Source organism: Hypanus sabinus, chromosome 9 (assembly GCF_030144855.1).
Source record: "Hypanus sabinus isolate sHypSab1 chromosome 9, sHypSab1.hap1, whole genome shotgun sequence".
In the NCBI taxonomy this organism is placed as follows: Eukaryota; Metazoa; Chordata; class Chondrichthyes; order Myliobatiformes; family Dasyatidae; genus Hypanus; species Hypanus sabinus.
Genome location: NC_082714.1, coordinates 135,863,751 through 135,879,708, shown reverse-complemented (window position 1 = coordinate 135,879,708; position 15,958 = coordinate 135,863,751). Strand labels below are relative to the sequence as shown.

Sequence of the window (15,958 nt, the reverse complement as noted above, 5' to 3'; positions counted from 1 at the left end):
TTCCTCTCCAGCTCATTATCTTTCCTACCCACCTGGACTCATTTATCACCTTCTAGCTATCCTCTTCCCCCCCCCCCCAACTTTTTTATTCTGGTATCTTCCCCCTTCTTTTTGTCCTGAAGAAGAATTTTGGCTTTGAACACCCACTCTTTATTATTTTCCAAAGACGCTGCCTAGCTTGTTGAGTTCCTCCAACATTTTGTGTGTTACCAATGAACCTATTATCATTGAGTCGGCAAATCTGTTAGAGGTTTTCGAAGAGGTACTCAAGAGTGCAGGGCATTGGACTTTAGCAAGGTTGGCTAGTTGCATGGTTGGCTAGTCTGGAAGATTAGACTGCATGAAATCTGGCTAACTGGATTCATAATTAACTTGACAGTACAAACAGAGGGTGATGGTGAGTCTGTGACTCTTCATGTACCACAGGGATTAGTGCTAGAACCTTTGTCATTTTTTTAAACAAACAATTTGGATGAGGATGTAATAAGTTTGCACATGATACTAAAAGAGGTTTTGCAGACAGTGAAGAAAACAATCAAAAATTACAGGGGAATCTTTATCAACTATGAAGTGGACTGGCAAATGACAAATGGCTTCTAGTCCAGATACGTGCAAGGTCTGCATTTCGGGAAGTCAAACCAGGATAGGACTTGTACAGCCTTGGGGAGTCTGTTGTGGAAGAGATAGACCCAGGAGTTCATGTTGACAGTTCATGAAAGTAGCATTATAGGCAGCCAAGTTTGTGAAGAAAATGTTTGACACATGGGCCTTTATCATCAGCACACTGAAAAGTTGTGATGTTATGTTGCAGTTGTCCAAGATGTTGGTGATGCCATACTTAGAGTATTCTGTACAGTTTTGGTCAGCTTGTTATAGGAATGATGTCATTATGCTGGAAAGTTTGAAAAGAAGATTTACAAGAATGTTGCCAGGACTCGCGTGCCTGTTATAGGGAGAGGTTGAATAGGCCAGGACTTTACACCTTGGAATGCAGGGGACTGCAGGATGACCTGATGGTTGTATCTAAAATCATGAGGACCAAAGATTGAATTCAGTCTTTTCCCCAGCAAAATGTGATCAGAAGCAAGAGGGTTTAAGGTGAGATGGGAAACATTTAATAATAATTATTATTTCATTGATCCCAGGTGGGAAATTCTTCATTATAGCAGCAACATTTAAAGACACACTTAGTGGTGTGCAGACTTAGCTAATGATAAAGCACAGAATAATAATATGCACAATAATAATTTACCAAAGTGCTATAATTTGCAATGATGCGCAATAATATTTTATGAAATAATGAAGTAGAGACTTTTGTACCATGATGCATGTTTTCCTGTTGCACAGAAATTTGTTATATATGCTTATTGCATTTGGTAGGAAAGATTTTCTGTAAACATCCTTGTGGCAGCAGAGCTGAATGAGTCTGTTCGAAATGAAGTTTCACTGCTTATTCAGTAGGTTGTGGAGAGAATGCACTAGATTGTCCATAATGGATAACAGTTTGTTTAGTGACCTCCTCTCCACCACAAACTCAAGAGTTTGTGTTGTAGCCAAGGACAGATCCTGCCTTTTTTGCAGAGTGTATTTAGTCTTTTTGCATCACCAGCACCAATGCTGTTCCCTGAGCATCAAGCCACAAAGAAGTCTGCACTCAGTACAACAGACTGGCAAAAGATCTCCAGCATCCTGCTGCACACATTGAAGGACTTCAGCTTCCTCAGAAAATAGTCTGCTCATCCCCATCTTGTAAATAGCCTTGGTGTTGGTTTTCCAGTCAAGTCTGTTGTTTAGGATAACACCCAAGTGTTTGCACTCCTCCTCCACTGTACCACCTTCTTCCAGAATGTATATGAGGTTCGTCACAGTCGTTTTCCTCCTAAAACCAATCACCATCTCCCTGATTTTGGCCACGTTCAGGAGGAGATTCCTCCCATGCCACTCCACAAACATGTAAACTAGTCCTCTGTATTCTGACTCCTGCCCATCTCTGATACACCCAACCATCATAGAGTCATCAGAGAACTTCCAAGTGACAGGACTCAGATTTATACTGAAAGTCTGAGGCGTACAGTGTGGACAGAAACAGAGTCTGGACAGTCCCTTTTGGCACTCCAGTGTTACTCACCACTATTGCAGACAGAGAACAACCCAGTTGTACAAACTGGGTCTGTCTGTCAGGTAGTCAGTAATCCAGGAGGGAGTGGATTGTCTATGCACTTGCTTTGCAGCCACTCACTCAGAAGAAGTGGCTGAATTGTATTGAAGGCACTGAAGAAATCAAAAACTGTGATTCTCAAATTCATTCTGAATGATGACCACCAGCATCATTCAGGTGGAAGTGAGCTCTCTGCAACAGGTAGTTGAAGGCATCATCCATTCCTACATGAGGTTGGTTGGCAAACTGTAAAGACTCCAATGAGGAACTCACATGAAGATTTAGAAAGGACCTTGGGGAGCACTTCTTCATGCAGAGGCTGGTGTGTATGTAGAATGAGCTACAAGAGAAAGTGGTTGAGGTAGATACAATAAAACATTTAAAATACACTTGGTTCTGCAGAAGAGGTTTAGAGCTGGCAAATGGGACTAATTTAGATGGCAAAATTCCTTACATAGACAAGTTAGACTCTAAGGGGCCTGTTATTGTCTCTTTGATTCCATAAGCCTCATTGCAGATAAAAATGAGCAGGAAGAGCAGGGCTTACTTTCTATTTCAGCTCTACAAACTTGTAATACTTTCAGGTTCCTTCATTCCTTCAGTGTTCAAAAGTAGATACATCTCTGTCTTGAATACTCCTTGCTATCGAAATTTGACAGCCCTCTGGGGTAGAGAATTCTGGGTAATAAAATCTCTCCTCCTATTTAGTACAAGATCAAACCATTATTCTAAAATCGTGACCTTCAGATCTCTGTAGCATTATTTTAGCACAATTCTTGTCAAGTTTCATAAGAATTTTATCTACATTGAAATCGCCTCTCTTTCTTCTACAATCTATAGTATATAAGACCTTAAGACAAAGGAGAAGAATATAAGCCAAGTTTATTTGGATTAGTTCACTGATCCCTGGAGTCTAATGAATTGTATTTGCATAAAATATCATGGTAAATCCTTCCGTTTTTAAGGAAAACAAAACTGAACACAATATTCCAGTTGTAATCTTGTTAGGGCCTTGCTTCACCGTAGTAAGACTTGGTTAATTTTATACACCATTCCTTTTGCAATGAAGAGTTATATATTAATTCTTAACTGTTTACTACATGTTGACTTTCTATGACTTGTGTATTCTCATGGCATTCACATTCCTATTTCTGAATCTTTTAACATATTTTGTATTTCTGCTTTTTCTATCAGAAATACTAATTCCAGTTTATATTTCATCTGCCATTCCTATGTCTACAGATTTAAGCTTTCTACATGATTTCTTTCTATACCCCTCACATCTCACATTCAAATTTAACTTTCTGCAACTGCCAAGCTTTGATACGCTAAATCTGCTGAGAGCTGACTTGTGATCCACGGACCCATGTTCTTGAAAGGTTAGCCATGTGTTATTAATGCTCTGTATTACAACCTTGTGTATTTCTCCAGAGCCTTCTCCTTTGGTGTCGGGGGAATCCTCTTTACCATGAGGTGGATTGTGTTTGCTGTCTTGTGCTGACAAGTCATGAAATACCAATAGTTGTTGTCTGGCCAGAACCAGGGTTAGAATTGGGGTTGGGAATATCCAAGGACTTTGGAGTGTGATTCATATCTATGGCTCAAAGTCACTTCGCCCTGAATCCTTCCTGTCAATCTCTCGTTAAAATGTTCAGGAATTGATGTATTACCCAATCTGGAATTTGGATCGAGAGAAGATCCTGAAATCCTTCTGACATGTCTTTATGCAGCATAATCAAGTAAGCACAGTATACTTGAAGATCATCATCTGGTATTCTTTCTCTTCCAACTCAGAGGCTGGGAAATTGGAAAATGTTCTGATGGTCGATGTTGCATTTAAATAGTGTTAACACTAATGTTAACAGAAATGTGGAGATGGCTGATTTAACTTCGATAAGATTCACATAATTTCCTTGTGATTTATGACTGATTTCATTAAACTTTTCAAATACTTCTGACAAATGAGCAATGTCATGCCTTCTATTCTTGAGTTGATTATTGAATGAAGCATTTGAGTCTTCAAAGAATTTTAGCACAGTTTCAAAAAGCACATAAAAGTGTTTCAGACAGATTTTTTTTGAGAACCGTCTGACATCTGTGTGCAACAGCAAGCATTCAAACTGTTCATCATTCTCAGTACAAAGCTCTCAAAATAGTCAAGAATAGAGACCGTGGGACTTGAATTTAGTTACTGTTGTAATAACAGTATTAAATGATATGTGCAGTCAATTAATTGTTTTTTTAATGACAAGATGTTGTCTGTGAAACAGTTGAATGCTTTATATGTTGGGTGGTGTTCCGTCATTGATTGTGCCACGTCGGTTGTAAGAATATTGGTAAGCAGAATGTCCTTTGCTCAAAATCCCGAATTATTGACTCACCCTTTGTATCTTTTTCTAGTACCCTTGCAGATAATAACTGTTGAATCATGCTTTCATCTTTTATGAAGCAAACATTACTAAGAAGCAAAGATTCATTGCCTGACATGGTTGACTCATCCAACTGCAGAGCAAATTCTGTTGTTTTAAGTACTTTGCATAATGTGTCTTCCACATTTTCAGACATTTCATCTATTCATCTTTGAACAGAGTTGTGGCTGAGCAGAATCAACTTAACTGCTTGATCTGGTGACTTATACAAAACCATACACAGAACCTCCCTTTTCCAATTATATGGGGCTTTCCAAATTTAGCAATAAACAATGAAATGTTGTATAAAGCACGCACACCATTACTGTTTTGTGATGAAGTGCAAGCAACCATGTTTTGAAATATTCTGTGCTTCTGAAAATTTCATGAAGTGACTGAAAATAGCCAGTTCTTTTTTGCTTTATCAGATTGTATTCGCCAAATTTTCAAGGAGTCTGATGGTTTCATTCCTCATCTGAGAAAACATTTTTCACACAGCAGACACATTGGAGGTTTGGTGCTGGAATAAAACCAGATTTAAGATGTTCCACATTATAATGTTTACACTTTTTCATTTGGTCTGCTTTGTTATGGATTAATGACCACAGTCTATCACCTATTATTTGCAACCTCGAGTGTTGCAATCAATAAAGGGGAAATTTTTGATGTGATCACAGTTCAGGTAAAACCTGACTCTCTGCCTGGAAGTACATAAAGTGGGGCACCAATATCTCAGTTCGGCTGTGAGCTAGAGACATGTAAAGATCACTCAAAAGGGCAGATTCTGTTCAATTTACCCCATTGAACACCATACACTAATTCACAGGAATAGTATCTCTGCATATTTAGAGAATGGGAATCGTACTAAGTAACGCTGTCCTATGGTAATGAATGGCAATATTGCATGGGTTGAGACCAGAAATAATGCTATTTCTTCCATCAAGATTTCTCATGATATGCCAAATACAGAACATTGCTTTTCAACAAATATAACACACTTTAAGCAAAGTCTAAGAGAACAGTGGGTTAGCAAGAGAAGAAGTGATCACATGATCATAGTAAACAATTATAAGGTACCGAGGATCATCATCATCATTATGTGTCATGTCGTATGATGTAATTGATCATGGTCTCAAGATCATGATTGTTCATTGTAAATGTTTCTACAGAAGTGGTTTGCTATTTCCACCTACTGGGCAGTGCCTTTACAGGACAGGTGGCCCTAGCCATTATCAATACTCTTCAGGGATTGTCTGCTGGGTGTCAGTGTCGCACATCCAGACTTGTGATATGCACCAGCTGCTCATACAACCATCCACCACCTGCTGCCATGGCTTTACATGATGCTGATTGGGTGACTAAGCAAGTGCTACACCCTGTCCAAAGGTGACCTGCAGGCGAGCAGAAGGAAGGTGCCTTACATCTCCTTTGGTAGGGACATAACTCGAACCTGGCACCCAAACTGATTATAAAAAGTACTTCATTTCTTAAGTTAAAGTGTAATACTTCAGCCGCCCCCTTGCTACTGAGTGCCAACCCCTTAGAAATTCCCACCGTCTCCAGGAGGGCGATGATATCACCCATTTTGGGAACTACTGATCTGAAACATACAAGATGAAACCTACAATCTAAAACTTAAATTAGAAGTTGTTATATCCATGAAGGAGTTGTCACAATGTCAATGCTAGCATCCACCCCGAGGTATCCACAATTTTGTTATCTATTCTGCATCCCTGTCCCTCTCAAACAATGCAGATTTAGTTTATGCTGCACTTTGTTACCTCATTTAAATTAATGACTTGGATTGTAAATAATTAAACTCAAGCAAAATTCCAAATGTCAACTTCCAAGTTATAGAACACCAGATCAAAAATGACTCATTTCATCCTACTTCTTGTTTTCAGCTTGTGTACTAAACTTTAATCCATGCTAATATATTAGCTCAACCTCTTGAGAATGAATTTTATGTGCTAATGTTTGATGTGAGTCCTTAGTGAAAATAGTAAATTCAAATACAGTTCATACACTGGTTCTTTCACAAACAGAAACAAAAACTGCTGGAAATACTCAACAGGTCAAGCTGCATCTGTGAGAAACAAAACAAACAGAATGAACATTGCAGGTTGGAAATCTTGTTTTTATTTACTTTCACTCCCTTGGCTAACTTTCTACTTATAATCTCAAGATCAGTTAAATAGGTTTGTCCAACTTTTCCTTTTCACTCTTGGTGATGGGTGGGTCTGCCTAGTAATATCATGACTTCTTTTAAATGAGCTGTGACCACGTCCCTGATAATTAATGCCTTATATTTTATAACCTTTTTTCAAGATGGCTGGCAAACATTTTACTGTTGTTTTTTTCCCTCTCCTTTCCTCCTTGAATAGAAATGTTTTGTTTGATTTCTTCTAAACTTTGGGGACTGGATAGGAGGAGGATAGGTCGAGGTAAAAAAGAGCAAGGCTCCAAAGGTAAGGACAACTAAGAAATGGTCACAGAAGGCAGTGGAGTGACAACAGGGTTGCTTCAGGTTGGTTGAGGACCATGTTCAAAGACTCATAGGAGGATCTGAACAAATATACTACAGTTGTCACTGACTTTGAAAAGATGGTAGTAGATGAGTGTGTCCCTATAAAATCACTCAATCTTCCCCATCCTCACTCTCTCCAGAGAGTGGTGCGGACAGCCCAATGCATCTGTAGTTGTGAACTTCCCATGATTCAAGGCATTTGCAGGGACCAATGTGTAAAAAAAAAAAAATGGCCCACAGGATCATTAGGGACCCAAGTCACACCAACCACAATCTATTCCAGCTGCTACCATCCAGGAAGTGGTACTGCAGCACAAAAGCTGGGACCAACAGGCTCCGGGACAGCTTCTTCCACCAGGCCATCAGACTGATGAACTCATGCTGATTTAAATGCACTCTATATTACATTGACTGTTCTATTTATTATAACATTATCAATTATTATGATTGCACACTTAGACAGAGATGTAACATAAAGATTTTTATTCCTCGTATTTGTGAAGGATGTAAGAAGTAAACAAATTCCAATTCCAAGTCCTGGATGAACCAGGGGATTTGTAATCTGCTGAGGGCTAGATCAGTGGCTTTCAGGTCTGTCAATTGAGTAAAATACACAAGGACCAGGTACAACTGCTGGAAAATGATTTCACATACAAAATGGCAATTCTGGATCAAACTTGAATCACTGAAGAATGCTCGACAATTGTGGCAGGGCTTAAATGCTATCACCTCCTACAAAATGACACCAAGCAATGGAAGTGATGGCAATGTTTGGCTCCTAGATGAGCTCAATGCCTTTATACTCATTTTGACTGTCAAAGCATTGAGCCCCTGCTATACCTGTGATTTCAGTCTTTGAGGCGATATAAGAGCGTCCTTCAGGAGGGTGAATCCATGGGGCACCATCTGGCTCAGATGGGGTACCTATTGAGTACTGTGCTATTCAACTGGCTCGCATGTTCACTGATATCATTATCTCTTGCTTCGGCAGTCTGAGGTACCCAGTTTCTTCAAGCAGGCTCCAGTTTTACTGGTGCCCAAGAAAAATGTGGTAACCTGCCGGAATGACTATTGTCCAGTAGCACCTACATCCACTGTGAAGTGACTTGAGAGTTTGATGATGAAACATATCAACTCCTGCCTGAGGGGTGACTTGAATCCACCTCACGCTCCTTACTGTCACACCAGGTTAACACTAGATGCCATTTCATTGGCTCTGCACACAGTTCTGGAACACTTGGATGGTGACAATGCATACATCAGAATGCTCTTCATTGACTACAGCTATGTATCCCCTCATTGATACTGTCATCCCCTCAAAACTAATCAACAAAAATTGAAAGAACTAGACCACAATAGCTCTTTGTGTGACTGGATTCTTGATTTCCTCACTTGCAGTCAGTTCAGATTGGCAACAGTATCTCCTCCACTATCTCCATCGGTACAGCTGCACTGCAGGGCTGTCTATTTAGCCTGCTTTACTGGTTTTATGTTTATGACTGTGAGGCTAAGCACAGCTCCAATTTCAGACACCATTGTGCTGATGACACCATTGTTGTGGGACAAGTCAAAGATGGTGACAGAATGGCATATAGGAGAGATTGAAAATCTGGCTGAGTGGTGCCACAACAACAATCTATCACTCAATGTCAGCGAGACCAAAGAGCTGATTATTGACTGCAGGAGGAGAAAACCAGAGGCCAATGGGCCAGTCCTCATCAGGGGATCAGAGCTGGAGAGTCAACAACTTTAAATTCCTTGACATGATCATTGCAGAGGATCTGTGTTGAGCCCAGGATATAACCTTCATTGCAAAGAAGGCAGAACAGGGTCTCTACTTAGAAATATGTGCAGATTTGCCATGTCATGTAATACTTCATAATACCTCTATAGATGCGCAGTGGCGTGTACTTTGATGGGTCACATCAAGGCCTGGTATGGGAACACCAATGTCCTTTAATGGAAAAAAAACCCCTAAGAAATAGTGGACACAGGTAAAACCCTCTCCACCACTGAGCACAGTTTTCAAGGAGCACTGTTGCAGGAAAGCAGCATCCATCATCCAGGACTCCCACCATCTGAGCCATGCTCTCCACTCACTGCTGCCAGGTACAGGAGCCTCAAGTCCCAGGAACAGGAATGGGAACAGTTTAGTAACAGTTATTACCCCTCAACAACCAGGCTCTTGAACCAAAAGGGGATATCTTCGCTCACCCTAACACTGAATTGATTCCACAACCAATGGACTCACTTTTAAGGACTCCACAACTCAAGTTCTTGGAATTTATAGTTTTTTATTATTCTCTTTTTTTATTGCATAGTTTGTTTTCCTTTACATATTGGTTGTTTGTCTCTGTTGTGTGCAGTTTTCATGGTTACTATTGCGTCTCTTTCGATTTATTATGAATGCCTGCAAGAAAATGAATTTCAGAGTTCTATATGGCAACAACTGAGATTATTTTTTATATATAATAAAATTACTTTGAACTTTCAAGAATGTTGCATGCCCTGTGACAGCCAGCACAAAAATTTAAATCGTCACCTGACAGCAAAAACATTTCTTAAATGCATCCAGATGAAGTGTTACTGGTGTAGCTCAGATATTCAGACATGTACTTAGATGATAAATTTACTTTGAACTTTACTCTGAAGTCCAGAGAATGTTAGGAAATGCAAAGCATTTACTTTCTCAGGAGTATCCCCTGTAAAATCTTGTGATGTAGATGATTTTAACTGTGAAACCTCCAGGAATAAGCCCAGCGTCATAGAGTATTTGCTTTGTGTTTCTTAATAGTCTAAAGTAGCTGTGTGTTTACATGCTTTTATTAATCATTTGGGAATTTCATATGTATTGCACGTGAAGTTCATGTAAGTCAGCTACAATGTATGTGTATTCTATTTTGTCACGTGTATACACATTATATGTATTCTGTCTGTTTTTTTTAAATATGTAGCGGCTTCAATGTAGTTTATTTTATAAAGTGCAGCCCGTTTATAAATACAGGTACGGAGTTTGTTAGTGTAATGTAGTTTATATTAACCCGAGTTTAGTGGTGGCTCCTGCACGAGCCAATACCTTTAATACAATTTAACTTGTTTATAGGATCGTGCGGGGAGTCAGAGACCACATTGCAGTCGATATTCCCAGTATTAGTTTCTGAAGTAGTCAGTGAGAGCAATACTTTAAATTATGCGTGCAGTGTGTGCATGCAATGCAGCTTTCCTATGTTGAGTGCGGTTGCCGTGTGTGAGATGCAGTTTATGTTACACAGGCGACAGAGTGCATGTGCTCCTGAAGTGGGCAGGCGCTGCAGTGTACTCTCGCTCTGTGTGTGTGTATTTTCTAGTTTCTACAGCGTGCGTGAGTTCATTTAGTAGCCAGGGGTGGGTCTATTCCTTACCCACAATACCAGGCTCTCGTTTCCGCTTGCGGCGAGAGCAGGTTCCTGGTTACTCAGGCTGGGAGGAGGAGGCGGTTTCTCGGGATCATTTCTTTTTCCCTCTTGTGTTGGAGTCACTGGTTTCGGGGCCCTCATCCGCTGCTCCACACATACATGGGTTAATCGGTGAGTGGCGGGTGGCGCACCTCCTTTTCGATGAACTACTTTGTTTATTAGGAACACAGGTATTTTCTGTGTTTTGTTTTTGCTCCATCTGCCTGCTGTAGCTGTCGGCGGCGATAGGTGGGAGGGTTTAAACCCGGACTGAGTGTAACCTCCGCCGTGAGGCCGGGGAACTGGGGGGGGAGTGGGGGTGGGGGCGAGGCCGAGTGTCGATGGCTGCTGCGTCAACGCCCGTCTTTCGGCTCCAAATGCTTGCTGGCTTCGGTGGAGATGGAGCCAAGTGCTCCTGGATCTCCCTTGCTCCCCTCACGTTTCCCTCTGGCTCCGGCCAAAGTCACTGAGAGTTGCAGTGGGGCTTGAAAAGTACATGGAGAGCGCAGTGCGGGTCCAAGGCCGCGGCCTGGCCGTATTGTCTCCCCCCGCTCCCCCAAGCCTGACTTTGTTCGGTGAAACCTGGTGTCGGCTCAGAGGATTATCTAGACTTAAATGGGCAAAAGCAAAACAGCTTAACAATCTGGTGTTGTTGCAGGATGTCATATTTTAATTGAGTTTTATTTCTCCTCAATATTCATAATAATTCCAGTTAACTTGAAAAAAATATTTACTTTATGTATTTAACCCAAAAGTCAGATTTGACACAGTTCTACATGAACTGCTAAGCAGTGTACTTGATTTCATCCATGTGCTTTTTCCGTTTTGTTGATGATGTTATTTGTATTATATTTCACATGCATAAATATTTGGTGTGAATGGAGTGATCTTATAACGGGTAACGTTTTGAAGTAAATCATAGTATTATTGAAATTGTAGTTCCATATATTGATCACTTACCTATTGTTTTCCTATTGTAAGATAATTACAAGAGCCTGTCACTTTTTAAAGCCAAGTTGGTTGACTGTTTATTTTCATACTTCAGTCAAAACCTATTAAGTTAAACTGATTAAATGTGTGATTTTATTTCCTACAAACATGACTTAGGTTGGTTACATTGAGTTGGATTTGGATATCAAAATAGAAACTAATGTCTTCAAAGAATTATTTATGTATTTTGTTGGAATCAAAAAGGTTTCATTGTTTTAAATGAAATGGTTTTAAATTTATTGTTAAACAGTAATTTAAAATTCTTCTGTAAAAATATACGTTCTGTCTGAATAGGGGCTTTCCACCTTGGTAGGAAAAACTGAATAATTGAATATCAGCCATTGCTGGGGTGTTGTTTGCCCACATCCTCCATTCTCTTGGCATAAGTGTGCTCCAGCAGTTGGTGTGTATCAACCTATTTAGAACTGTGGAGGCAGCTGAAATCTACCACTTCCTAGTTGGAGTTTCCAGTGAGAGCAGAGATATCCCAGAAAGGGCTTTCCCATTTTAAACAGTTCACTACTAGTGTCCTAAAATAATTAGAAATACATGCTGTTTAATATTTTATTTTTTTGATCCCAGTGCATGAGCATTGTGGTTAATACTTTGCAGAAGGGATAGTGTTCTGTAATTGGTTATTACAGAATAATTGGTTTGGTTTTGGATTTTGGTTCGAACATGCAGTAGAACAAATTTCAACATTAACGTTACTTTGACAGGTAAACGTATTCAGAACAAGTACCTCGTTAAAATTTGGCAAGAGTATTTGTTAAAATTTGCAATTGCTGTATCATATGTGATTTTTTTGTTGAACTTGGGATTTGTTGCCTTTGTACAATTATGCCTTTTAGAATTTTAAGGAAGTTGAATGCATGTGATTATTTTTAAAGTAATTAAAGGTGCGGAACTAGAGACCCAGACAGAGAACTAAACAAACCATGGTTGAGAAGCAAAAATCTGAAGTGACGTAGTGTAAGTAGGGAAATAGTATGTGAAGGAGCGTGAGCCTAGTTGGGAACTTGCACATGGACATTGAGGAACATTGAATGTTAGGAGCCATTGGTTTTTTTATTTTTTTTAATGTACTAGAAAATTTCTGAATTTGGAGATGACACAAAACTTGACAGTGTGTATTGCAAGGAGCTTAGTGTCAGATTATAGTGAGATATAAACAGGGTGATGGAATAGCTAGGTTAAGTTAAATGCATTGGTACATGGAGTGATGCACTTCAGTAAGAATGATGAGGAGAGGCAACATAGAAGCCATTTAAAGAATATTGTTGTTAAAAAGGATGCAGGAGCAAAGGGACCTGGGTGAAATAAGCACATATCTTTGAAAGTGGCAGGATAAATCAGAAAAAAAAAGTAGTTAATAAGCCAGGCATAATTCCGGGCATTTGAGGCATCGGATGTTAAAAGGAAGTTATCTTGTGCTTTTATATAACACTGGTTCAGCCTTAGTTGGGGTATTCTGTTCAGTGGAAATATAAGTATTTGGTTACCAAGTTATAGGAAGCATTAGAGAGGGTCCAGAAACAATTTGTGAGAATGATTCCTGGGATGAAGGGTGATGGAAACAAGAATAGATTAAAGAGTCTCAGATTGTTTTCTTTTGGGAAGAAAGGTTTGAGGAATGCTTTGATTGAAGTTATGAAATAGTTAGTTGCCTGAACACAGAATTGTGGGAGGCTGCTCCATTTCAGACAGCAAGAACTGGAGGACTTGTATAAAATGAGAAAAGTAAGGAAAACGTGCAGTGTATTGTTCAAATCTAAAGTGGAATCCATGCAGATGTAGCAGAAGTTCAAGAAGGAATTTGGTAAATATATTGATTATAAATTGGGACAAGAGTTCAAAGACTTTGTTGCATGTGTGTTGATATGATTGATGGGTGTAGGAGTGGCATGGAGAATTTAAGAGATAGGGACTGGAACAAAACTTTGGGTTAACCTTATAGTGTGTGTGTGTCTCTCTCTCTCTCTCTCTCTTTTTATTCATCTCTAATATTTATATTTTCACTCGTTGGCTTAGCTGTAACTAAATTTGCTACCCTCTTTTACTTAATCATTTGGTGTCTCTAGGTTTTCACCCTATCACAGAACTTCTCTTTGTTCTCTCTACACCCCGCCCACAAGTAATTGAAATGATGTTTGATTCATAATTTCTAGTTCCGATAAAAGGTCATTGACCTGAAGTTCAACTTTGTTTCTTTCTCCATAAATGCTGTCTGGTCTGCTGAATAAACATTAATGTTTATGTTCCATGTGTGGTGATATGATTGATAAATTATTAAATATTACATTCAGAATGCATAGACAATAGATAAAGTTGTATGTGTCTAACACTATAACACAAAAATTACCTATTTAGCTCTTTTGCATGTATCATTTCCCCTCAATTCTAATGCTTAATGTTATTTGAATATTAGAAGTGCCGTTTGGTTTGTTGGAGTTGACAAACACACCAGATGGTGAAACCACTAGAGGTCTGGGATCTTGAGAGGCTACAAAAGGTCCTTAAGCAATACCCCTGAATGTTTTTGAAATGATTTGCAAAACATTGATGCCAGTATTTAAAAATATTGTGAAACTGTAAATCTGCACATTTTAATTTTAAGAACAGGTGATACTTTAATGTTATTTGTCGAGTGTGGGGCACACATTCAGCTAAATGCAATAGAGCATTTTTTCTGTGTTATTAGAATGAGGACTTTGTGGTCCAGTTATGCACCCCATATAGGAGGGAGGGGGACAAAAATGTTTGGAATGCAGAGTATTTGAACCAATGCATTCTGCATGGTTTTGTTTTGAGAACAGCTTGAGAAGCTCATTTGTATCTGTCTTTCCATTTCCTCCCCCTCCAACTCCATAAATTTGCATTGATTCACTTTCCAATGTCTTCAAACTGTTTTAGGGGACTGGATGTTGGAATAATTTTTGAAACATATGATGGACTGTAAAACTTCTGTTATTTCACGAATAGTTGAGCAAGGGTAAATAATTCCTGCTGTAAAATGTAAGATGGCGTTTGGGGAAAATGATCAAAAGTCTGTTTCAAAGTCTAGTTATAATGCGGATTATAGAGGTGGAGGGATTCCAGCCAAAGATACTATGGAGAGGATTGTTGTAATTTACAGATATATAGAAAGTTGAGTAATAGGAATGTATAAAAAGGCTGCAGATAACCGTAAATCTCAGTTGAAAACGAAGGCAACATCTGCTTTAAAAGATGGGAAGAGGTCCATGCATTTGGTGACTGGGGAAAAGTTCAAGCAAATTGCTGCATTCTTGCTGAACAGTATTAATTGCAAGATGATTTGAGTTATGGATTATTCCTAAATTTATTTTGCATTGTCACTGCAAAACATCAAAATATTTTGTTTCAGAAAATCATTGCAGATTTTATTTTAACTGTCTTGCTTGAGTTTTCAGAATGGCTTTATATATTTTTATGTGGAAACAGGTATGTTCAGTCAACCAACAATGCCTGTTTCAAATTGGAGTATCTTCAAAGATGATTATAAACTTAAATTAATTTGTATTCAAAATGTTCACTTCTTCCATAATTTGATACATGCAATACAGTAATTTCCCATTCTAGGCACAGTTAACTTGGAGAGTTTTGTTTAAATAGCAACATCAGATTTATTCATGAAATTTTTCAATTTCCAGGGAACCTGAGATATCAGGCGAACTGAAAATTTTGTTGAGAGAAAAAAATGAAATGGGATGTGCAGTACTTAGCTGCATTTATTTTCCAATTGAAGATGCAAAAGGTTTTAATGAATTGTGTGCAAGTGGATGTTTTTCACTCTAAATTTCCTGTTGAGAATGGGTGGAGTAGTGGGAGGAAACCAACTTGACTCGACCTATTAAATGAGAATCCTGTTACGTTTTATTCAGTGCTGATTGTGGGAATGTTTTGAATACTATTTGCCTTTGCTTTACTTTTTCAGTGAGAAGTTCGGAATTGCGAGAAGTGGCATTTGCACGCCAAGACTGCTCCTTGTGGGTTCTTGCATTTCTTTTAAATAGGAACACTTTAAAGCCTTGGATTTAATCCTTTCTTTAAAAAAATTAAATAATCACTCAAAATAGCAGTACACCAACTCATCAGATGGTGATAATGCAATGCATTTTTTCATTCAATGTATTGATGTACAAATGCAGATAACTCTTGCCAAATAGTGAGACGCTAAAATAATTCTAACATTCCATTTGTTTTGTGATGAAAGTCATCTCTCTTTGGCCTTGGCTACAGGAAAGCTTTTTCCAGTGATGCTTGGAACACTATTGAATCATTATCTCCTCATTTGAACTCGAATCTTGATGTTTGACTATCTTTTTAAAAAGAGAAAGAACTTTAGTTAAACACCTGTATATATTTGAAATAAAGGAATTTGAAGATAATTTAAAGTACTTAACATCTATCTAGTACATTT

The 15,958-nt window shown here is 38.8% G+C and overlaps 1 protein-coding gene across 5 annotated transcripts in view; it reads left to right on the top strand.

The window, feature by feature from the left end:
• The first annotated feature begins 6,545 nt into the window (after positions 1-6,545).
• Positions 6,546-15,958, top strand: part of zbtb46 (zinc finger and BTB domain containing 46) — a 91,250-nt gene continuing 81,837 nt past the window's right edge. For 2 of the 5 annotated variants that reach the window (XM_059980641.1, XM_059980638.1), the window contains exon 1: positions 10,509-10,659. The gene's annotated coding sequence lies outside the window, so the exon portion shown is untranslated. Of the gene's footprint in view, positions 6,689-10,508; positions 10,719-15,958 lie in introns of those variants that run through there. The other 3 variants (XM_059980640.1, XM_059980642.1, XM_059980639.1) reach the window with 3 other exon arrangements.